The sequence below is a fragment of the Hemitrygon akajei genome, chromosome 8, assembly GCF_048418815.1.
Source record: "Hemitrygon akajei chromosome 8, sHemAka1.3, whole genome shotgun sequence".
In the NCBI taxonomy this organism is placed as follows: domain Eukaryota; kingdom Metazoa; phylum Chordata; class Chondrichthyes; order Myliobatiformes; family Dasyatidae; genus Hemitrygon; species Hemitrygon akajei.
In genome coordinates, this window is record NC_133131.1 from 162,119,848 (window position 1) to 162,144,035 (window position 24,188).

General features: G+C 43.0%; 1 protein-coding gene and 1 long non-coding RNA gene across 6 annotated transcripts in view; both read left to right on the forward strand.

The window, feature by feature from the left end:
• The window catches only part of prkag2a (protein kinase, AMP-activated, gamma 2 non-catalytic subunit a), a 515,738-nt gene that overhangs the window by 194,425 nt on the left and 297,125 nt on the right, over positions 1 to 24,188 (forward strand). The window lies entirely within an intron of this gene.
• LOC140732383 (uncharacterized) lies at positions 8,412 to 17,390 on the forward strand. Its single transcript, XR_012100066.1, has 2 exons — positions 8,412 to 8,553; positions 17,297 to 17,390. It is a non-coding gene; the product is annotated as an uncharacterized lncRNA (long non-coding RNA).

The following is a 24,188-nucleotide window of genomic DNA, read 5'->3' on the forward strand; positions in this document are numbered from 1 at the left end:
ATCTAGATTTAAGAGAGTTTACTTGGAGCTTCGTGGCAGTTTATTGGATTGAAGGTTTGCTTTAGCACGAATTGGTACACTGGAAAACAAGTCGTTTATGCCGTGTAGTTACCCCTCTTAATGCTGCAGCATTTGCACTGGGAGTTTAAAACCTTCTTGATTAAATCTACTGATCTGATTTTGAAAAAGGTGGGTTGATGATGAAAGTGATTGGCAGTGGAAATTTTTACACTTGTTCATCACATAAATGTGGATATGGAGCAATTCTAAGTTTATTTTTCAAATCACCTCATTGTCTGAATATTGATGTTTGTTCATATTTACTCAGGCAATAAAATTGTAAAAGATAATAGTACATTAGAAATGAAATAAATATGAATTCAAGATATGATTTTTTTGTCCTTCTGCTGAAAGTTATAAGGAAAAAGCTAAATGTATTTTAAAGATAACAACAGTGTTTCTATAAAATTGAAGTTGTCAAAACAAGGTAAGCAGGTTGTGCACCAGTGTGATTACTTCATAACCCAGTACAGTAAATCTTCTGAAAAGGAGTGTAGTTGTTTGATAAATGGTAGGAGGACCCTGGAAAGTCTGCTTTACAGTGATGCTCCCTTCAAAAGCAAGTAACACAATGAATGACTTTGATAAACATGAAATCCCAACTGGACTTTCGACCAGTAATCTTTCGGGAGTGAATACTCCTAACTCTGGCTTGGTGTTGGATGTTAGACAATCTACACACCTTTTTTTGGAGATCAAAACTTGTTCCTTTTCACACTTCGGGCGGCATTTTTTGCCGTCTCTGTAGCATTTGACTGTTCTTTTTAGAAGCCGAATTGTTAGCTCGACACTCAATCCAGAATGGATGGAAAATGTGCAAGGAGCCAGCTGTGTTCAAACTCAGGACTATTCCCCTCGAAGTTTGGTGCTGATGCTACTGCACCACCAGTCGGCAGAGATCAGAACTTGCTGATAAAATTATGACATTTGGACAGCGTTGTGAAATTCAACACTGGGGAGAGGTGAGGAAGAGAATCTAGTTTATTGCTCACAGAGGGTTGCTGAATGATTTGTGTTGTTTTTTTTCTGGCATCTCACAGGTATCTGTCCCCAGTGTGCTTTTTTGTTGGCATCTATTCCTAACCTGTAATTTTGTATGTTTTTTTTTGCTTTAAAACTATTCTATTAAAATATCAGCTGTAATAAAATCTATTGTCCTCCTTTTCCTGAATACCTCTGTAGTGTCTACAGGTTCCGGGGGAGATGGGATTGAACATAAACTTGGGGAATGGGTCAGGCATTTGGTGTTGACAGAGCCCCCTCCTACCCACCACCCTTGCCTGTGATTGGCCAACCTAGCTCATAAGGCTATAGACCAGATATAAATGTGGACAGAGAAATGACAGCATTTAGTCCAGGCAAGTGTGAGGTGTTGCACTTTAGGAGATCAAATGCAAGGGGAAAGTAGACCCTAAATAACCGGACCTTTAGGAGCAATGAGAGATGTTGTGAAAGGCCATAGCTCCCTGAAAGTGGCAATGCAGGTAGATAAGGGTGGTTAAAAAAAAAGGCATATGGCATGCTTGCCTTCATTGGTCAGGGCTTTGAGTATAAAAGTTAGGAATTCATGTAACAATTGATAATCTATATTTGGAGTATTGTGTGCCATTCAATATTTCCATATTGCAGGACGGATGGCAAGGCTTGGCATATTTTCTCTGGTGCATCAGAGTCTGAGGGCAGAGGGAAAAGCCCTAGTTTGCTCAACCTATTCTCATAAGACATGCTCTGTAATCCAGGCAGCTTCCTTGTAAATCTTCCCTGCTGCCTCTCTAAAGCTTCCAGGCAACCAAAAATGAACAGAGCCAAGTTTCCCTGGATCCTGTGCCTTCTGTTCTTCTGAATAATCCTGCCATGGGGAACCCTATCAAACACATTAATAATATCCATATACACCACATCCACTCCTCATCCTTCATCAATGTGCTTTGTCACATCTGCAAAGAATTTAGTCATGACCTGCCCCTCACAAAGCCATACTGATTATCGCTAATCAGCCTAAGCTTCTCCAAATGTGTGTAAATCCTGCCTCTAACAAACTGCTTCAAAAATTTGCCTGCCATTATAAACTCACTGGTCTATAATTCCCAGGGTCATCCCTATTCCCTTTCTTGAACAAAGGAATAATGTTTGCCACCCTCCAAATGTGTGGTTTTACTCCTGCGGCCAGTGAGGGCAGAAAGATCGTTGCCAGATTACCATCTCTTCCTTCGCTTCCCATAGTAACCTGGCATATATCCCATCTGACACCAGGGTTTTATCTATCCTAGTGCTTTTCAAAGTTCTGGCACACATCCTGTTTCTTAATATCAACATATTTAAGCATATCAGCCTGTTTTATGCTGCCCTCACAAATGTCAAGGTCCCTGTTACTGTGAATACTAAAGCAAAATATTCATCAAGGACCTTCCCTACCTCCTCCGACTCCAAGTGGACGTTTTCCTTTTCTATCCCTGATCGGTCCTAATCTTACTCTAATCCTTCACCCATTCTTCAAATATGTATAGAACACCCTTAATCCTACTTGCCAGGCCATTCTTAAATTCCTTCCTGTCTACCTTCTCAAGAACCCAGACTGATCATTGTTTCCTAAGCTTTAAGTAAGCTTCTTACTTCCTCTAGTCCACTATGGTTCCTTCACCCTACCATACTTTCCCTGTCTCAATGAGACAAACCCACCCAGAATCCCATGCAAATGTTCCTGAAACGACCTCCAGATATTTATTTTGCATTTCTCTGAGTACATCTGTTCCCAATTTATGCTCCCAAGATCCTGCCTAATTACATCGTAATTACCCCTCCTTCGATTAAATACTTTACCATACTGCCTGATCCTACTTTCTTCGAGGCCAGGGAGTTGTGGTCACTGTCACTGAAATGCTCTCTTGCTGAAAAATCTGATGCGACCTGGTCCGTTGCCTAGCACCAGATCGCCACTCATGGGCTTGTCTACATATTGTGTCAGGAGTCCTTTCTAGACAAAATCTTCCCCTTCTAAACCTTTTGCACTAAGGAAGTGCCAATCAATTATAGGAAAGTTGAAGTACCCCATGACAACAACCCTGTTACTTTTGCACCTTTCCTAAATCTGCCTCCTGAGATCTGTTTCTTGGTGTCTGTGTTGCTATTGTGTTGTCTATAGAATACTCCCAGTAGAGTGCTTACTCCCACCCTGTTTCTGACTTCCACCCACACTGACACAGTAGACAATCACTCCAGGATGTCCTCCCTTTCTGCAGCTGTGAATTATGAGTGATAATCCAGAGCCTTTCACTAGTTAAAAATACCCCCTGCAGTGCACACAGCCGCTGGAACAGTAAACTTCTTAATTACTGAATGAATAAATTTATGATTTCTGTCACCTCAAGTTCAAGTTCAAATTTATTGTCGTCTGATCATACGTATATGCAACTAAATGAAACAATGTTCCTCTGGACCATAGTGCACCCATAATATATATATCACAAACAGCCATTAAACTAAATACTGCCACAAAGAAGCTAATAAAATGTAATTCAAAATGCATAGAAGTGTGGAGCGGAGGTAAACAGTAAACAGCTCACTGTTCTAGTGATGAGACCTGGATGGTGGCAGGGTATTCATTAGTCTCACAGCCTGAGGGAAGAAGCTGTTACCCAGTCTGGCAGTCCTAGTCCTGATGCTCCTGTACCTCCTTCCTGATGGCAGTGGGTCAAAGAGATTATAAAATGGGTGGCAGGAACCCTCAACAATGCTTTGAGCCCTTTGTTTACTACACTCCCAGTAAATGTCACAAATAGTGGGGAGGGAGACACTGGTGATCCTGTAATCCCTTTGTCCTGTCAATATTGACACTCATGCGTCTGAGAATGTTGAATTAGTCATTGTGCAATATTTGTAATTAGATTAAAAAGAATGACAGATTATAAAAGTTCATTCCTTTTGGATTCATTTTGACAGTGCACTGTTGACAGAGCAATTTCCCTTTTAAGCTTAATCTTTGTTAGCTGTGGACAAATTAATAACTGTTGTCTGTGGGTATTGCGGTTGAATATTTGAGCACCTAATTAGGGTGGCTGAACAAGCAGTCATTTCAGGAGTGTGATGTACTTTTAAGAGGAGTTTTGAAATGAGTGTTCTTGATGAAGTTGTTAAGTGACTCACTGTTTTCTATGTATTAGGTAAATGTGAAATCATCCTTGTTTGAGACTACTAGCAGAATATAGTCAACAGTGGATTAATCAGTCAAGAGACGAGGTATACAAGCCTGAAGACACACACTCAACATTTTAGGAATATCTTTTCCTTCTCTGCCATCAGACTTCTGAATGGATAATGAACATTACCTGTCTATTTTTTTGCTCTTTTTAGCCCCATTTATTTATTTTCTTTATACATTTCTTATTAGAATTTATAGTATATTTTATGTGTTGCTCTGTACTGCTGCCAGAAAACACCAAATTTCATGACATATGTCAGCAATAATAAACCTGATTCCAATTCTGATCATTTTTTTATTTAGAGTTACAGAATAGTAACAATGAGCCTAATTAACCTACTAACCCGTACACCTTTGGAGTGTGGGAGGAATCTGGAGCATCCGGAGGAAATCCATGTGGTCATGGACAGAACGTGCAAACTCCTTACAGACAGCGTGGGGAATTGAACCCAGGCCACCAACACTGTAGTACCATTATGGTAACCACTACACTATCATGCCGCCCTAAAGTTTGATTTTCTTTAGCACTGTCTGCATGCTGAAGAAAATCAGTTCAAAGTTGTTGCTTTTCTTTGGTTCTTCAACACTTTATCTTTCCCGTCTCTTTGATAACCCATGTTTCCCATGCCATCAGAGAGACTGCCCATGTTAGTGTGGACTTTCATTAATTCTATTATGGTTATTATTCTATTATGGATTTATTGAGTATGCCCACAAGAAAATGAATCTCAGGGTAGTATATGGTGACATAGATGTACTTTTGATTATAAATTTACTTTGAACTTCTTAGTTCTCTGCTTCCAGTGAATTACCTCACACAGAGATGCATCAAATTTCTTCTATCATTAGAATCAGAATCAGGTTTATCACTGATATATGTTGCGAAATTTGTTGTTTTGCAGCAGCAGTACAGTGCAAGGCATAAAAAATACTGTCAATTACAATAAGATAGATGGAAAGAAAAATAAAGAGAGAGAGAGAGAGAGAGAAAGAAAAGAAAGAAGAATGGGTCATGTTAATGGGTTCATGAGCTGTTGAGAAATCTGATGGGAGAAGATTAGCAATGATCTTTCAGAAGTCAATAGATTCTGGCATGGTTCTGGAGGACTGGAAGATTGCAAATGTCAATCCGCTATTTAAGAAGGGGGCAAGGAAGCAAAAAGGAAATTATAGACCTGTTAGCTTGACATCGGTGGTTGGGGAGTTGTTGGAGTCGATTGTCAGGGATGAGGTTACGGAGTACCTGGAGGCATATGACAAGATAGGCAGAACTCAGCACGGTTTCCTTAAAGGAAGATCCTGCCTGACAAACCTATTATAATTTTTTGAGGAAATTACAAGTAGACTAGACAAGGGAGATGCAGTGGATGTTGTGTATTTGGATTTTCTGAAGGCCTTTGACAAGGTGCTGCACCTGAGGCTGCTAAACAAGATAAGAGCCCATGGAATTATGGGAAAGTTACATACGTGGATAGAGCGTTGGTTGATTGACAGAAAATAGAGAGTGGGAATAAAGGGATCCCATTCTGGTTGACTGCTGGTTACCGGTGGTGTTCCACAAGGGTCTGTGTTGGGGCCGCTTCTTTTTACGTTGTATATCAACGATTTGGATTATGGAATAGATGGTTTTGTGGATAAGTTTGCTGATGATACAAAGATAGGTGGAGGGACTGGTAGTGCTGAGGAAACAGAGAGTCTGCAGAGAGGCTTGGATAGATTGGGAGAATGGGCAAAGAAGTGGCAAATGAAATACAATGTTGGAAAGTGTATGGTCATGCACTTTTAACCATATAACAATTACAGCACAGAAACAGGCCATCTCGGCCCTTCTAGTCCGTGCCAAACACTTACTCTCACCTAGTCCCAGCTACCTGCACTCAGCCCATAACCCTCCATTCCTTTCCTGTCCATATACCTATCCAATTTTTTTTTTAAATGACAAAATTGAACCTGCCTCTACCACTTCTACTGGAAGTTCATTCCACACAGCTAACACTCTGAGTAAAGAAGTTCCCCCTCGTGTTACCCCTAAACTTTTACCCCTTAACTCTCAACTCATGTCCTCTTGTTTGAATTTCCCCTTCTCTCAATGGAAAAAGCCTATCCACGTCAACTCTATCTATCCCCCCTCATAATTTTAAATACTTCTATCAAGTCCCCCCTCAACCTTCTACGCTCCAAAGACATTTCTTTTGTAGAAGAAATAAATGGGCAGACATATTTAAATGGGGAAAGAATTCAAAGTTCTGAGATGCAATGGGACTTGGGATCTTTAGTTTTGAGGCATTGCCTTTTGAAGATTTTTAGCCAGAGGGTGGTGAATCTGTGGAATTTGTTGCCACGGGCAGCAGTGGAGGCCAAGTCATTGGGTGTATTTAAGGTGTATTAAGATTGATAGGTATCTGAGTAGCTAGGGCATCAAAGGTTATGGTGAGAAGGCAGGGAAGTGGGAATAAATGGGAGAATGGATCAGCTCATGATAAAATGGTGGAGCAGACTCGGTGGGCCAAATGGCCGACTTCTGCTCCTTTGTCTTATGGTCTTATGGTCTAAGATGCTGTTCCTAAAATGTTGAGTGTTTGTCTTCAGGCTCCTGTACCTCTCCTTGATGGTAGCAATGAAAAGTGATATGTCCTCAAGCCACGAAAATCTGCAGATGCTGGAAATCTGAGCAAACTGCTGGAGAAACTCAGCAGTCCAGGCAGCATCTATGGAATAAAGTATAGTCAACGTTTTGGGTCGAAACCCTTCAGCAGGACTTTTTTCCTTTGATGCTGCCTGGCCTGTTGAGTTCCTTCAGCATTTTGTAGATAAGTCCTTGGTGGTGGGGATCTTTAGTTTTGAGGCATTGCCTTTTGAAGATTTTTAGCCAGAGGGTGGTAAATCTGTGGAATTCGTTGCCCCAGGTGGCTGTGGAGGCCAAGTCATTGGGTATATTTAAGGCAGCATTTGATAGATGCTTGGTTAGTCAGGGCATGAAGAGATACAGGGAGAAAGCAGGAGGTTGGGGCTGAATGGATCAGCCATGATGAAATGATGGAGCAGACTTGATGAGCCAAATGGCCTAATGTCCTTAATGTCTTATTGGTCTTAAATGGTCTTATGTCCTCAATGCTGGGGAGGTTGGTGTCCTTGATGGAGCTGGCTGGGATTACGAGCTTCTGTACCACTCCGCTCTACAGCTTTTAGAACATCAACATGTGGCCTCTAGTTCCCCTTTCTAGTGGGCTGTCTATTAGCCAGCAACTGATTTACAGCTTCAGCTTAACTGTACAGTGTCTCAACGCCCTGCACTGTCAGGTCTGGACTTCCTCGCTAAATAGCCTGTCTCCAGAGAACCTCCAGGCAACGAGGAGGATTGTAATGTATTGACTGGAATTCAGTAAGAGTGCATTAACTACAGGAAGATTACGTAATAGGGCATTAATGGCAGGTGCAGTAAAAGTGTATTAAAAAGTGGTTAAACCTTTTATGTATATCAAGCCAGCAGAGAAGTAAGTAATTCTGTACAGTTAATATGTGAATGGGAATTTGTGAATCACTGAAAAGAAACTTGGAAAGCTTTTAAATCTGGGAAGAGAGTATCCCTGTAAAATAATACACACACGCACACACACAAAATAGTAAGATAATTTTCATAAAAGTAGCTAGAACTGCAATACATTTAATCCATTTTGCTTTCCTTCCTCACCCATCTGGTTCTACACTCAGTGGCCACTTTATCAGGCATCTCATGTACCTAATAAAGTGGCCACTGACTGTATGTTCATGGTCTTCTGCTGCTGTAACCCATCTGCTTCAAGGGTTGATGTGCATTCAGCACACCTCTGTTGTAAAGCGTGGTTATTTGATTTACCGTCGCTTTCCTGTCAGCCGTTCTCCTCTGACCTCCCTCATTAACTAGGCGATTTTGCCTGCAGAGCTACTGCTCAATGGCTGTCTTTTTGTTTATCACACCCTACTCTGTAAGCTCTAGAGACTGTTGTACGTGAAAATCCCAGGAGATCAGCAGTTTCTGAGATGCTCAAACTACCCTGTTTGGCACCGACAATCATTAATCATTCCACGGTCAAAGTCACTTAGATCACATTTCTTCCCCATCCTGATGTTTGGGCTGAGCAGCAATGCCACGGTATTGTAGCAATAAGCACGATGCTATTACAGCTCCGGGCGTTCCAGAATTCAGAGTTCAATTCCAAAGCTGTTCTGTAAGAAGTCTCTGTATTCCTCCCTGTGGAATGTGTGGGTTTTCCCTGGGAGCTCCAGTTTATTCCTACAGTCCAAAGACGTATCGGGTTGGTTACTTGCTCATTGTAAATTGTCCTGTGATTAGATTAAGGTTAATCGGAGTTGTGGATTTGCTGGGGTGGCATGGCTCAAAGGGCTGGAAGGGCCTATTCCATGCTGTATTGCTAAATAAATCAATCAATAAATAAACCAAACCTCTTGACCATGTCTACGTGCATTTTGCATTGAATTGCTGCCACCTGATTAGCTGATTAGATATTTGCGAGAATGAGTAGGTAGGTGTACCTGAGTGTATCTGCCCATCATACACACCCCTCCCTCTCCCAGCCTGGATCCACCTATCAACTCTAGTCTCAACCCTCCCTCTGTTCTCTTTATTGGCTGTCTTCCCTCTATTCTGTCCCGATGCAAGGTCTCAGCCCCAGATGTTAACTGTGCCTCCACAGATGCTGCTTGACCCATTGAGTTCCCACAGTAGTTTGGTTTATTGCTCCAGCATCTCATGGTTCAAAGTAAATTTATTATCAAAGTACATATGTCACCATATACTACCCTGAGATTCATTTTCTTGCATTTATTCACAGTAGAACAAAGCAATACAACAGAATCAATGAAAAACTACACACAAAGACTGACAAACAACCAATGTACAAAAAAAGACAAATTGTGCAAATACGAAAGAAAATAAATAAATAACACTGAGAATATGAGATTCTCAGTGGATATAGACCTTGAAAGTGAGTCTGTAGGTTGTGGAATCAGTTCAATGTTGAGGTAGTGATGTTTTCCACGCTGGCTCAGGAGCCTGACGGTTGAAGGTGATAACTGCAGTGTGTTGTGTGTCCATCTTGCATTACCCTTGTGTTACATATGGACCATCAGTGCTATGCATTGTGCATGAGACACCCCCTTCCTTAACCTTGGACAATTGAGAGTTCAACTGTAGCAAGCTGTACTCTCTGTATTTCTGTCAATGTAAAGAACTCTGTCTGCTAATGCAACAACCTTTGCCCAGCCTCTACCCACAGCTTTTGTTTGCTTTGTGGTCACTCTACAAGACTTCATGCAGCCAACTGTATTAGAACATAGAACATAGAATAGTACAGCACATTACAGGCCCTTCGGCCCACAATGTTGTGCCGACCCTCAAACCCTGCCTCCCATATAACCCCCCACCTTAAATTCCTCCATATACCTGTCTAGTAGTCTCTTAAACTTCACTAGTGTATCTGCCTCCACCACTGACTCAGGCAGTGCATTCCACGCACCAACCACTCTCTATGAGTGAAAAACCTTCCTCTAATATCCCCCTTGAACTTACCTCCCCTTACCTTAAAGCCATGTCCTCTTGTACTGAGCAGTAGTGCCCTGGGGAAGAGGTGCTGGGTGTCCACTCTGTCTATTCCTCTTAATATCTTGTACACCTCTATCATGTCTCCTCTCATCCTCCTTCTCTCCAAAGAGTAAAGCCCTAGCTCCCTTAATCTCTGATCATAATCCATACTCTCTAAACCAGGCAGCATCCTGTTAAATCTCCTCTGTACCCTTTCCAATGCTTCCACATCCTTCCTATACTGAGGCGATGAGAACTGGACACAGTACTCCAAGTGTGGCCTAACTAGAGTTTTATAGAGCTGCATCATTACATCGCGTCTCTTAAACTCTGTCCTTCGACTTATGAAAGCTAACACCCCATAAGCTTTCTTAACTACCCTATCTACCTGTGAGGCAACTTTCAGGGATCTGTGGACATGTACCCCCAGATCCCTCTGCTCCTCCACACTACCAAGTATCCTGCCATTTACTTTGTACTCTACCTTAGAGTTTGTCCTTCCAAAGTGTACCACCTCACACTTCTCCGGTTGAACTCCATCTGCCACTTCTCAGCCCACTTCTGCATCCTATCAATGTCTCTCTGCAATCTTCGACAATCCTCTACACTATCTACAACACCACCAACCTTTGTGTCGTCTGCAAACTTGCCAACCCACCCTTCTACCCCCACAACCAGGTCGTTAATAAAAATCACAAAAAGTAGATTTCCCAGAACAGATCCTTGTGGGACACTACTAGTCACAACCCTCCAATCTGAATGTACTCCCTCCACCACAACCCTCTGCCTTCTGCAGGCAAGCCAATTCTGAATCCACTTGGCCAAACTTCCCTGGATCCCATGCCTTCTGACTTTCTGAATAAGCCTACCATGTGGAACCTTGTCAGATGCCTTACTAAAATCCATGTAGATCACACCCACTGCACTACCCTCATCTATATGCCTGGTCACCTCCTCAAAGAACTCTATCAGGCTTGTTAGGCACGATCTGCCCTTCACAAAGCCATGCTGACTGTCCCTGATCAGACCATGATTCTCTAAATGCCCATAGATCCTATCTCTGAGAATCTTTTCCAACAGCTTTCCCACCACAGATGTAAGGCTCACTGGTCTATAATTACCTGGACTATCCCTACTACCTTTTTTGAACAAGGGGAGAACAATCGCCTCCCTCCAATCCTCCGGTACTATTCCCGTGGACAACGAGGACATAAAGATCCTAGCCAGAGGTTCAGCAATCTCTTCCCGTGCCTCGTGGAGCAGCCTGGGGAATATTCCATCAGGCCCCGGGGACTTATCCGTCCTAATGTATTTTAACAACTCCAACACCTCCTCTCCCTTAATATCAACATGCTCCAGAACATCAACCCCACTCATATTGTCTCCACCGTCATCAAGTTCCCTCTCATTGGTGAATACCGAAGAGAAGTATTCATTGAGGATCTCGCTCACTTCCACAGCCTCCAGGCACATTTTCCCACTTTTATCTCTAATCAGTCCTACCTTCACTCCTGTCATCCTTTTGTTCTTCACATAATTGAAGAATGCCTTGGGGTTTTCCTTTACCCTACTCGCCAAGGCCTTCTCATGCCCCCTTCTTGCTCTTCTCAGCCCCTTCTTAAGCTCCTTTCTTGCTACCCTATATTCCTCAATAGACCCATCTGATCCTTGCTTCCTAAACCTCATGTATGCTGCCTTCTTCCATCTGACTAGATTTTCCACTTCACTTGTCACCCATGGTTCCTTCACCCTACCATTCTTTATCTTCCTCACCGGGACAAATTTATCCCTATCATCCTGCAAGAGATCCTTAAACATCGACCACATGTCCATAGTACATTTCCCTGCAAAAAAATCATCCCAATTTACACCCGCAAGTTCTAGCCTTATAGCCTCATAATTTGCCCTTCCCCAATTTAAAATTTTCCTGTCCTCTCTGATTCTATCCTTTTCCATGATAATGCTAAAGGTCAGGGAGCGGTGATCACTGTCCCCCAGATGCTCACCCACTGAGAGATCTGTGACCTGACCCGGTTCGTTACCTAATACTAGATCTAGTATGGCATTCCCCCAGTCGGCCTATCAACATACTGTGACAGGAATCCATCCTGGACACACTTAACAAACTCTGCCCCATCTAAACCCTTGGAACTAATCAAGTGCCAGTCAATATTAGGGAAGTTAAAGTCACCCATGATAACAACCCTGTTATTTTTGCACCTTTCCAAAATCTACCTCCCAATCTGCTCCTCGGTATCTCTGCTGCTACCAGGGGGCCTATAGAATACCCCCAGTAGAGTAACTGCTCCCTTCCTGTTCCTGACTTCCACCCATACTGACTCAAAAGAGGATCCTGCTACATTACCCACCCTTTCTGCAGCTGTAATATTATCCTTGACCAGTAATGCCACCCCTCCTCCCCTTTTTCCCCCCTCTCTATCCTTTTTAAAGCACTGAAATCCAGGAATACTGAGAATCCATTCCTGCCCTGGTGCCAGCCAAGTCTCTGTAATGGCCACTACATCATAATTCCATGTATGTATCCAAGCTCTCAGTTCATCACCTTTGTTCCTGATGCTTCTTGCATTGAAGTACACACACTTTAGCCCTTCTACCTTACTACCTTTACACCCTTTATTCTGCTTCTCTTTCCTCAAAGCCTCTCTATATGTAAGATCTGGCTTTACTCCATGCACTTCTTCCGCTACTCCATCGCTTCGGGTCCCATCCCCCTTGCAAATTAGTTTAAACCCTCCCGAACCATGCTAGCAAACCTACCAACAAGGATATTGCTCCCCCTCGAGTTCAGGTGCAACCCATCCTATCTGTACAGATCCCACCTTCCCTAGAAGAGATCCCAGTGATCCAAAAATCTAAAACCCTGCCCCCTGCACCAACTCCTCAGCCACGCATTCAACTGCCATCTCCTCCAATTCTTACCATCACTATCACATAGTACTGGCAGCAATCCTGAGAACGCCACCCTTGAGGTCCTGTTCTTCAGCCTTCTGCCTAGTTCCCGAAACTCACACTTCAGGACCTCATCCCTCTTCCTGCCTATGTTGTTGGTACCAACATGTATCACAACTTCTGGTTGCTTTCCCTCTCGTACCAAGATGTCATGCACCCGGTCAGAGACATCCCGGACCCTGGCACCCAGGAGGCAACAAACCATGCGGGTTTCCTTCTCGCGTCCACAAAAACTCCTGTCTGCTCCCCCTGACTATAGAGTCTCCAATGACGACAGCTCTCCTCTTCTCCGTCCCATCCTTCTGCACCACAGGGTCAGACTCAGTGCCAGAGGCCCTGCCACCGTGGCTCACACCTGGTCAGTCGTCCTCACCAACAGCATCCAGGACGGTAAACTTATTATTCAGGGGAATGGCTACAGGGGTGCTCTGCACTACCTGTCTACTCTCCGTCGCTTTACCCCCTCAGACTGTCACCCAACGACCTGCTTCCGGCAGCCTAAGTGTGACTACCTCCCTGTAGCTCTCATCTATGACTGCCTCATTTTCCCTTATGAGTCGAAGGTCATCCAAGGTATTAGTATGCCAACACTGGACTTCGAGTTGAGTGGTCCTGGGTTCGAATACATCCAGTTGCTTGCATGCTTTCCATCTGTGCTGGGTTGAGAGCATCAAGCTAGCAACTTGGCCTCATATAAAGAAACGGACAGAAATGCAAAGAAAAAACAGCAAGGTTGCCGTCCGATGCACCACAAAACGCTGAAAGGAACAACAAGCGTATTGGTAGCTAAAGTAAGTCTACTATTTATGAGAGGAAGGAGAGAGATATTAGAACTACTGTATAACCTTAAACACAAGAACGTCTGCAGATACTGGTAGCTCCAAAGCAACACACACGAAATGCTGGAGGAATTCAGCTGGTCAGGCAGCTCTATGGAAATAAATAAACAGTTGGCGTTTCGGGTCGAGACCCTTCCTCAGGACTGAAAACAAAGGAAGAAGACGCCAGAATAGAAAAGTGGGGAGAGGGGAAGAAGGTCAGCTGGAAAGTGATAGATGAAGCTGGGTGATGGGAATGGAAGCCGTGTGGAAGAAGATGGTGTTGAAGACAAGCTCCCAGGAAGGATAGGTGGCCTATGTGGCCATGCTAACGGGCCTGGGTGAGTACATTGTTGAAGAATTGGAGGGCAGCAGAGATCACAGAGGAGGAACAATGAGGGAGGGTTTCACTGAACATTCATTTAAGTGAAGACTGTAACCTGTTTGCCTGACATCTTTGATAAGAAAAATGCAAGGGTCTACTATTAAAGGTAACAGGAATCTTGGAAAATAACAATGGGGTTGGCAGAGTAAACTTAAAAGCATGAAGGGAAATTGCATTTGATAAAACTGTTAAGGGTGTTTGAGATTGTGACTGACAGAATAACGAGGGAGAGTCAGTTGGGAATAAAATGGTGTTGGTTCATGTAAGTGTGTGTGTTCAATGGTCAGCATGGACTCACTGGATCAAAAGGTCTGCCTCTGTTGTATGAATGTAGTACACAGTACGAACAGTACAGACTAGACAGGACATTAGGCTAAAAGGTATTGTGCTGATCTTGATGCCAATTTACACTAAATGTCCTCCTCCTGTGTATCATCCATATCCCTCCATTCCTTTCATTTACATCTGTCTAAAAGCCTTTTAAACTCCAGCAAACTGCCTGTTTCCATGACTACCCTTTAACCCATTCCAGGCACCTACCACTCTTACATTAAAAAAATTCTTGTCTCTCATTTTGCCTTTTTAAATCTATATTTAGAATTTGATTATTTGTCAATCCTTGTTTATGTATAGTTGTTCATAAATTCGATTGTATTTCCATATTTTCATGTAAATGTCCACAAGAAAATGTATCTGAAGGTAGTAAATGGTAACATATACATACTTAGATAATAAATTTTACTTTGACCTCTCCCCCCCCCACCGCCACCCAAATTTTAAAAGCACATCTTCTGATGTTTGACGTTACTACCCAGTGGAAAGATTCTGACTCTATCCTGTCTCTGCCTCTTAATTGTTTTAAAAACCTCTATCAGGTATCAGGTCTCTCCTCAGCCTCTGATACTCTAAGGCAGTGCTTCCCAACCTGGGGTCCACGGACCCCTCAGTTAATAGCAGTGGTCAATGGCATAGTGGTCCATCCTCTCGAATACCTGCACAACCTTTCTTAGATTAAAAGGCCCAAGATTGCTCACAATATTCCAAGTGTGGTCTGACTAATGCATATAAAGCCTCAGCATTACACCTTGCTTTTGTATTCCAGTACTCTCGAAATAGATGCGAGCATTACATTTGCCTTCCTTACCACTAACTCAACCTGCATATTAACCTTTAGGAAATCCTGTATGAGGACTCTTGGGCCCCTTTGGACCTTGATTTTTGAATTTTTCCCCCTTTAGAAAATAGCCTATCCCTTTATTCCTTCAACCAAAGTGTATGACCATACACTTGCTTTCAGTATATCCAATCTGCCACATTTTTGCTCATTCTTCAAATCTATCTAAATCCTCCTGCAGATTCCCTGCTTCCTCAACACTACTTATCCCTCCACCTATCTTCATATCATCTGCAAACTTGGCCACAAAGCTATCATTATGTTATCCAAATCATTAACAAATAACATGAAAAGAAACAGTTCCAATACACCACTAGTCACCGGCAGTCAACCAGAAAAAGCCTCTTTTAATCCCATTCTTTGCCTTCTGCCAGTCAACAATCTTCTATCCATGCTAGTATGTTTCCTGTAATAGCATGGATTCTTACCTTGTTAAGCAGCCTCATGTGTGGCATGTTGTCAAAGGTCTTCTGAAAATCCAAGTAAACAATATCCATTAATTCTCCTTTGTCTACCCTGCTTGTTATTTCCTCAAAGAATTGCATCAGATTAATTAGGCAAGATTTCCTCTTAAGGGAACCATGCCGAATTTGACCTAATTTATTATACGTCTCCAAGTACCCAAAAATCTCATCCTTCCTAATGGACTCCAACATCTTCCCAACCACTGTAGTCCAGCCAACTGATATATAATTTCCTTTCTTCTGCCTTCCTCCCTTCTTAAAGAGTGGAGTGACATTTGCAATTTTCCATTCCTCCCGAAGCATTCCAAAAACTAGTGATTCTTGAAAGATCATTACTAATGCCTCCACAATCTCTTCAGCCACCTCTTTCAGAATCCTGGGGTGTAGTCCATCTGATGCAGGTGACTTATCTACCTTCAGACCTTTCAGCTTCCCAAGCACCTTCTCCTTAGTAATAGAAGCTACACTCAACTTATGCTCCCTGATACTCTTGAATTTATGCTTACACTCTCTTCACTCAACTCAGGCTTGCTGCATCACCTCTTTCCCCTGCCAGTATTACCTTCTAACTAAGCCCAGTGTTATGTTTAAGCTAAACCAGAAAATAAGAGAAATGTTCAATAGGTCAGTCTGTATCTGTGGAAAGATGAGCTTTATCTGTCTCATGTATATTGAAGCACACAGTAAAATGTGCCTTTTGCATCAATGCCAAACACAGTCCAAGAATGTGCTAGGGCCAGCCTACAAGCTGGTGGTAGCATACCAGGCCCATAGCTTACTAACCTAAACTATATGTCTATGGAACAACAACACACACAAAATGCTGGTGGAACACAGCAGGCCAGGCAGCATCTATAGGGAGAAGCGCTGTCGACTTTTCGGGCCGAGACCCTTCATCAGGTCTGACAGGTCTTCGTCCTGGCGAAGGGTCTCGGCCCGAAATGTTGACAGCGCTTCTCCCTATAGATGCTGCCTGGCCTGCTGTGTTCCACCAGCATTTTGTGTGTGCTGTTGTTTGAATTTCCAGCATCTGCAGATTTCCTCGTGTTTGCTCTATATGTCTATGGAATGTGGGAAGAGACTGGAGAACCTGGAGGAAACCTGCGGGGTCAGGGGAGAATGTACAAACAGTAGCAGGAATCAAATCTTGATTAATGATCGCTGGTGCTATAAACTAACTGCTACACTACTCTAACACTAGCCAGACACTTTATTAAATCTGAGGTGTGAACTCTTTCTCATCCCACAGATGCAGCCTGAGCTGTTGAGTATTCCCTGTGTTTTCCTTTTTTGTTAAGGATTTCCAGTATCTGCAGTTGTTTTTATTTTCATTCATAAGATTCATTGTTACTCTTGTTGAATTTAGATGTTTGTGTACGTGTTTATTATAAGAAACTATCTTTTAAATGTTTCCAAATGCAAGAGGGGATGGATTTAATTGTTCAGTATTATTTATTTATCATAATTATTTTTGTATTGTCATAGTTTGTCTTCTTTCTTCTCCTTTTTCCCCTCTGCCAACCGATTCCTAAACACTACCTCACTTTTTTAATATATATTATTTCAGTTTTTTGCATGATTTTTAATCTATTCAATATATGTATATTGCAATTTATTTATTTATTATTATTATTTTTTTCTTCTAGATTATGCATTGCATTGAACTGCTGCTGCAAAGTTAACAAATTTCACGACACATGCCGCTGATAATAAACTGGATTCTGATCCTGATTCTTTTCACATTGGTTACTTCTTGGTCTTTGTGTGTAGTTTTTCCATTAACTCTTGTTGTATTTCCTTGTTCTACTGTGAATACCTGAAAGAAAATGTATCTCAGGATAGTATATGACGACATGTCCGTACTTTGAGCTGCTGCCACACGATTATACATTGAGTTGCATGCCACGCTGACTAGATATTTGCATTAATGAGCAGGTGCACTGAGACCACCGAGTATATATTTCTCATGTTGTAAATGTTCATGTATAACAACTTGAGGGACATACTGTAGGTTGTTAGCAAAACATACATCTGCGTCCCTTTCTCCTAGTGCAGCTTTATTCATTTCCCACAAGTTAAAAGTACATTATTACCAAAGTATGTATACTATATACAGACTTGAGATTCATCTCAACACAGGCAGTCACAAAAAAGCAATAGAACTCATAAAATACTTCACTATTTTAAATCTCTATTTTATATACCCATGAATGCTTTTATGATTCATTTATTTGCTGAAATTATGCTTTGCAAATTCTCCTGCTGTGACCTTCTGCTCAAGTTTACATTCCAGGGCTTAGGTACCTTGTTTTATGTTTACATTGCTCTGAATTCACAACTTTACCCTTCAAGGCATCTGGAGGAAAGGGGACCGGTATTTTGACAATGCCCACAGATTTACTAACTGCAAGGTATTAGTATGGTCATCTTGCCACACCGGTAGGGTGTGCTGAGTGACAGAGCCTTAAAACAAATGTAGGTTTTAAAGCAGGGCATCAGTATAATATTGTGAAGTACCCATTTAACAATTGGTTAAATACCAAGGTCTGCTGTATGTGTTGCTCAATATTGTTAAAATTGTGCACGGTAGGAATTAATTTGAACTTTTGAACTCTTTGGGCTCAGTATTCCGCCACCCAGCAATTAAATAATTTATTCTTTTGATTTTAGACCCAAGAGTAAATCAGTTGAAATAGGACATGCAAGTATAGATTATATTGATCACAGAGATTTTAAAAATAAATGGTTTAGCGCTATTTTCTCTCAGAAAAGGCTGAGGAATGGCCTGAAAGCAATGAGCACATTCCTTTACGGTGCCACCAATCACTGATTGGGGTTCAATTCCAGCTGCTGCCTTTAAGGAGTTTGTACGTGCCCCCTGTGACTGCGTAGGTTTCGTAAGGATGGTTGGGGCCTCCTCCCACATACCAAAGACGTACAGTTAGTACAGTGAGTTCTAGGTATGCTATAGATCAGTGATTCTCAACTGTTTTTTGGCCATGGCCCATCCTTAGGAGCTCTTCTCAGGTTCCAGGGCCCCCCTTTCAAACAGGGATACAACACGAACAGACAGACAGAAAATCATTTATTGAACACCAAGAAAACTTGAACATTTTGATATACTGGACAAAACTTAAAAAAAGACTGTATGAAATTAAAATCTATCAGGCCTAATGCGGTCCTTGAGCTTGGTGCTTTCTGCAAGTTTCATGATATCGGACTCCAAATTAGATAATGACAGTCGGAGGTCACCTCTTGTTGCGATATCAATTCTATTCCTGGGTTTTGTCAAGGAAGCTACCTTACAGACTCCACTCTCAACCAAATATGTTGGGGGAAAGGCAATAAAAAATCTTTGGGCTTTTTCCCACAGTGCAATAATAAACACTTTTCACAACCTGCCTTAACATATAATATATTCAAACACATAAACTTTGAAGTTACTAGGCTAAAAAAGGCCTAGCAAGACATGCTGATCTTCCGAGAGTGAAGTATGACAATAATGGATGCAAGAACCCTTGATTGAATACGTTGACCCGGTGCAGTCTGAAGTGAGGCTGTGTGGGAGGAACTTAAGCAATGAACCAAGTGCGCCAAATTCAAACGGTGTGTTGGAAAGATATTACAAATAGGAGGGAAACTATTGACTGCAGTGAAGGTTGCTGCTTGTGTATTTCATCGGTTCAGTTACCAGGGCCCCCATAAACACCTGGGGCTCCCCTTCTCACAGTTTTCAGTCAGTGGCCCCTTTCAAATGTGCCAGGGCCCCCAAAGGGCTCATATGGCCCCCGTTGAGAATGGCTGCTATAGATGACACTCATGGGCTGCTCTGCACAATTCTGCTGATTTGATTTGACACAGGTGATGCATTTCACTGTATGTTTTGATGTACATATGACAAATAAAGCTAGTCCTTTTATCTTTATCATATAGCACACTGTGAACAGCAAACTCATATGTCAATGATAATATAACTGATTCTGATTCTGAAGGGTTTGATTAAGAAACAAATCAAGAAGTTGTAACTGAGAAGAATGCACAGTAACGTAGTGGTTAGCACAATGCTTCACAGTACCAGCGATCCGGGTTCAGTTCCCAACGCTGCCTATAAGGAGTTTGTACATTCTCCCTGTGACAGTGTGGGTTTTCTCTGGGTGCTATGGTTTCCTCCCTCTGTTCAAAGATGTATTGGTTGGTAGTTTATTTGGTCATTGTAAATTGCCCTGTGATTAGGCTATGGTTAAAATTGGGAGTGGTTGCTGGGTGGCATGGTTGGGAGGTGTGGTTTGAAGGGCCATAAGGGCCTATTCCACGCTGTATCTCAATCAATCAATCAATCAATCAATAAATAAATAAATATGTACATACAGAAATAAATAAATGTGGAAATAAAACTATCAAACATAAGAAATTAAAAGAGAAACTTGGAAATTCTCAGCAGGTCAGTCAGCATCAATGCAATAGAGGTTTGCATACCTATGCCACCACAGACTCTCAGATTAACATTGACTTATATATGTGTAGATAGAGTGACATCACAAAAACAAATAAAAGTTTTCCCCAATTAGAAACCATGGATGAACAGAGGGGTTCGCCTCCTGTTCAAAGCCAATGATTCAGCCTTCATGTCTGGAGACCAGGAGGCTTACAGCTCAGCCAGGGCCAACCTGAGGAGGGGAATCTCTCAGGCTAAACACATATACAAGCAGAGAATCGAGGAGCATTTCAACTCCTCGGACCCCCGGCACATGTGGCATGGCATACAGGTCATTACAGGCTTTAAACCACCTAATACTGTGCCCCCTTCCAGCTCTGCTTCCCTCCTGATGAGCTCAATTACTTCTACGCTCGCTTTGACCGAGAGAACAAGGAGGTCACCCTCAAAGCGGACCTTCCACCTGGTGAACTGCCTCTCTCACTTTCCACCTCCGATGTTTGCACCATCCTGAGCAGGGTGAATGTACGGAAGGCAGCTGGTCTGGATGGAATACCTGGCCGTGTGCTCAGAGTCTGTGCAGGGCAGTTGGCTGGGGTCTGCACGGACATTTTCAATCTGTCCCTGACCCAGGCAGTTGCCCCACAAGCTTCAAGATCGCCACCATTGTGCCAGTGCTGAAGCATTCCACTGGCACGGGCCTGAATGACTTCCGCCCAGTTGCACTCGCCCCCATCATTGCAAAGTGCTTTGAGAGGCTGGTTCTATCACATCTGAAATCCTGTCTGCCCACTACCCTGGACCCCCATCAATTTGCCTATCGCACCAACAGGTCAACAGAGGATGCCATCTCCATGGCACTTCACTCTGCCCTGACCCACCTGGACAGCCTCAACTCTTACGTCAGAATGCTGTTCGTTGACTTTAGTTTGGCATTCAATACTATGATCTCCTCCAAGCTGATCGCCAAACTTTGCCAGCTTGGTATCAGCTCATCCCTCTGCAATTGGACCTTGGACTTTCTGACTAACAGACCCCAATCTGTTAAGTTAGACAACCTCTCCTCCTCCATTCTCACCCTGAACACCGGCTTGCCTCAAGGCTGTGTGCTGAGCCCTCTTCTAGACTCCTTTTTCACCAATGACTGCGTTCCTGTACCTGGTTCTAACTCCATAATCAAGTTCGCAGACATCACCACGGTAGTTGGCCTGATCAGAGGGATGATGAGACGGCCTACAGGGATGAGGTCCAGCACCTGGCCACGTGTTGTGCCAACAACAACCTGGTCCTTAACATCCAGAAGTCTAAAGAGATCATTGTGGACTTCAGGCGTCCCCATCTACATCAACGGAGTTGTAGTGGAGCGTGTATCAAGCTTCAAATTCTTTGGTGTCCACGTTTCCGAGGATCTCACCTGGTCCCTGAACTCCTACATCCTGATCAAAAAGGCGCAATAGTGTCTTTATTTCCTGTGGAGCATCAAGAAATCTCACCTCTGTTCCAGGATACTGATGGACTTTTACTGCTGTACCATTGAGAGCATACTCACCGACTGCATTTCACTGTGGTATGACAATTGTCCCATATCGGACCGCAAAGCATTCCAGTGGGTGGTGAAAACTGCCCAGAGGATTATCGGCACCCAATTGCCCACCATTGAGAACATCTACCATAAACGCTGCCTGGGCAGGGCGAAAAGCATTATCAAGGATGCATCCCACCCTAACCATAGACTTTTTACTCTCCTCACATCCGGTAAAGGCTACAGGAGCCTCTGCCCCCGCACCAGCAGGCACAGGAAGAGCTTCTTCCCTGAAGCTGTGATGCTGCTGAACCTCACATCACAGCGCTAAGCAGTATTGCACCCAAATTGTACTGACTCAGTACTTTTATATTTGTGTGCTGTAGCACTTACTTTTTATTTGCAGTTATTTTGTAAATAACACTATTCTTTGCATTTCTGGTTAGATGCTAACTGCATTTCATTGGCTTTGTATCTGTACCCGGCACAATGACAATAAAGTTGAATCTAATCTAATCTAAACATGCTATTTTGATGCCGGAAGCTTGGTGACACTTGTGGGTTGCCCAGCACAGTGTCCGCTGATTTGACTTGTTGCAAACAACACATTTCATCGTATGTTTTGATGTTTGTGTGACAAATAAAGCTAAGCTTTGATTCTCTATCATTAAAATGGGTGATTAGCAGTCAGTACAGACTTGGTGGAACAAAGGACTTGTTTCCATGAAGTATCTCACTATGACCTCCAAGAGGACCACAACCTTGTCGTAGGGTTTGGAGGCATGTCTTAGTGATCCAGAGAGCTATGTTGGCTGGAATCAGGGCTTTATGCTTTGGCTCTTGGTAGGGTCACCCATGCCAAACAGGTCAAAGCCAGACTAAGAGTGGTCCACTGGCCTTTCAGGTTTGAAGGTTCAGCTCAGAGCTTACAATCTAGAAGATTATAAGGCTACTAGGAAGGAGCTTAAGAAGGAACTTAGGAGAGCCAAAAGGGGCCATGAGAAGGCCTTGGCGGGCAGAATTAAGGAAAACCCCAAGGCATTCTACAAGTATGTGAAGAGCAAGAGGATAAGACGTGAAAGAATAGGACCTATCAAGTGTGACAGTGGGAAAGTCTGTATGGAACCAGAGGAAATAGCAGAGGTACTTAATGAATACTTTACTTAAGTATTCACTATGGAAAAGGATCTTGGTGATTGTAGTGATGACTTGCAGCAGACTGAAAAGTTTGAGCATGTAGATATTAAGAAAGAGGATGTGCTGGAGCTTTTGGAAAGCATCAAGTTGGATAAGTCGCCGGGACCTGATGAGATGTACCCCAGGCTACTGTGGGAGGCGAGGGAGGAGATTGTTGAGCCTCTGGCGATGATCTTTGCATCATCAATGGGGACGGGAGAGGTTCCAGAGGATTGGAGGATTGCGGATGTTGTTCCTTTATTCAAGAAAGAGAGAAGAGATAGCCTAGGAACTTATAGACCAGTGAGTCTTACCTGAGTGGTTGGTAAGTTGATGGAGAAGATCCTGAGAGCCAGGATTTATGAACATTTGGAGAGGTATAATATGATTAGGAATAGTCAGCATGGCTTTGTCAAGGGCAGGTTGTGCCTTACGTGCCTGATTGAATTTGTTGAGGATGTGACTAAACACATTGATGAAGGAAGAACAGTAGATGTAGTGTATATGGATTTCAGCAAGGCATTTGATAAGGTACCCCATGCAAGGCTTATTGAGAAAGTAGGGAGGCATGGGATCCAAGGGGACATTGCTTTGTGGATCCAGAACTGGCTTGCCCACAGAAGGCAAAGAGTGGTTGTATATGGATCATATTCTGCATGGAGGTCGGTCACCAGTGGAGTGCCTCAGGGATCTGTTCTGGGACCCTTACTCTTCGTGATTTCTATAAATGACGTGGATGAGGAAGTGGAGGGATGGGTTAGTAAGTTTGCTGATGACACAGAGGTTGGAGGTGTTGTGGATAGTGTGGAGGGCTGTCAGAGGTTACAGCGGGACAGTGATAGGATGCAAAACTGGGCTGAAAAGTGGCAGATGGAGTTCAAAAACAGATAAGTATGAAGTGGTTCATTTTGGTTGGTCAAATATGATGGCAGAATATAATATTAATAGTAAGACTCTTGGCAGTGTGGAGGATCAGAGGGATCTTGGGGTCCGAGTCCAAGGGATGCTCAAAGCAGCTGCGCATATTGACTCTGTGGTTAAGAAGGCATATGGTGTATTGGCCTTCATCAATCGTGGAACTGAATTTAGGAGCCGAAAGGTAATGTTCTAGCTATATAGAACCCTGGTCAGACCCCACTTGTGTACTGTGCTCAGTTCTGGTCGCCTCACTACAAGAAGGTTGTGGAAGCCAAAGAAAGGGTGCAGAGGAGATTTACAAGGATGTTGCCTGGATTGAGAAGCATGCCTTATGAGAATAGGTTGAGTGAACTCAGCCTTTTCTCCTTGGAGTGACAGAGGATGAGGTGACCTGATAGAGGTGTATAAGATGATGACAGGCATTGATCGTGTGGATAGTCAGAGGCTTTTTCCCAGGGCTGAAATGGTTGCCACAAGAGGACACAGG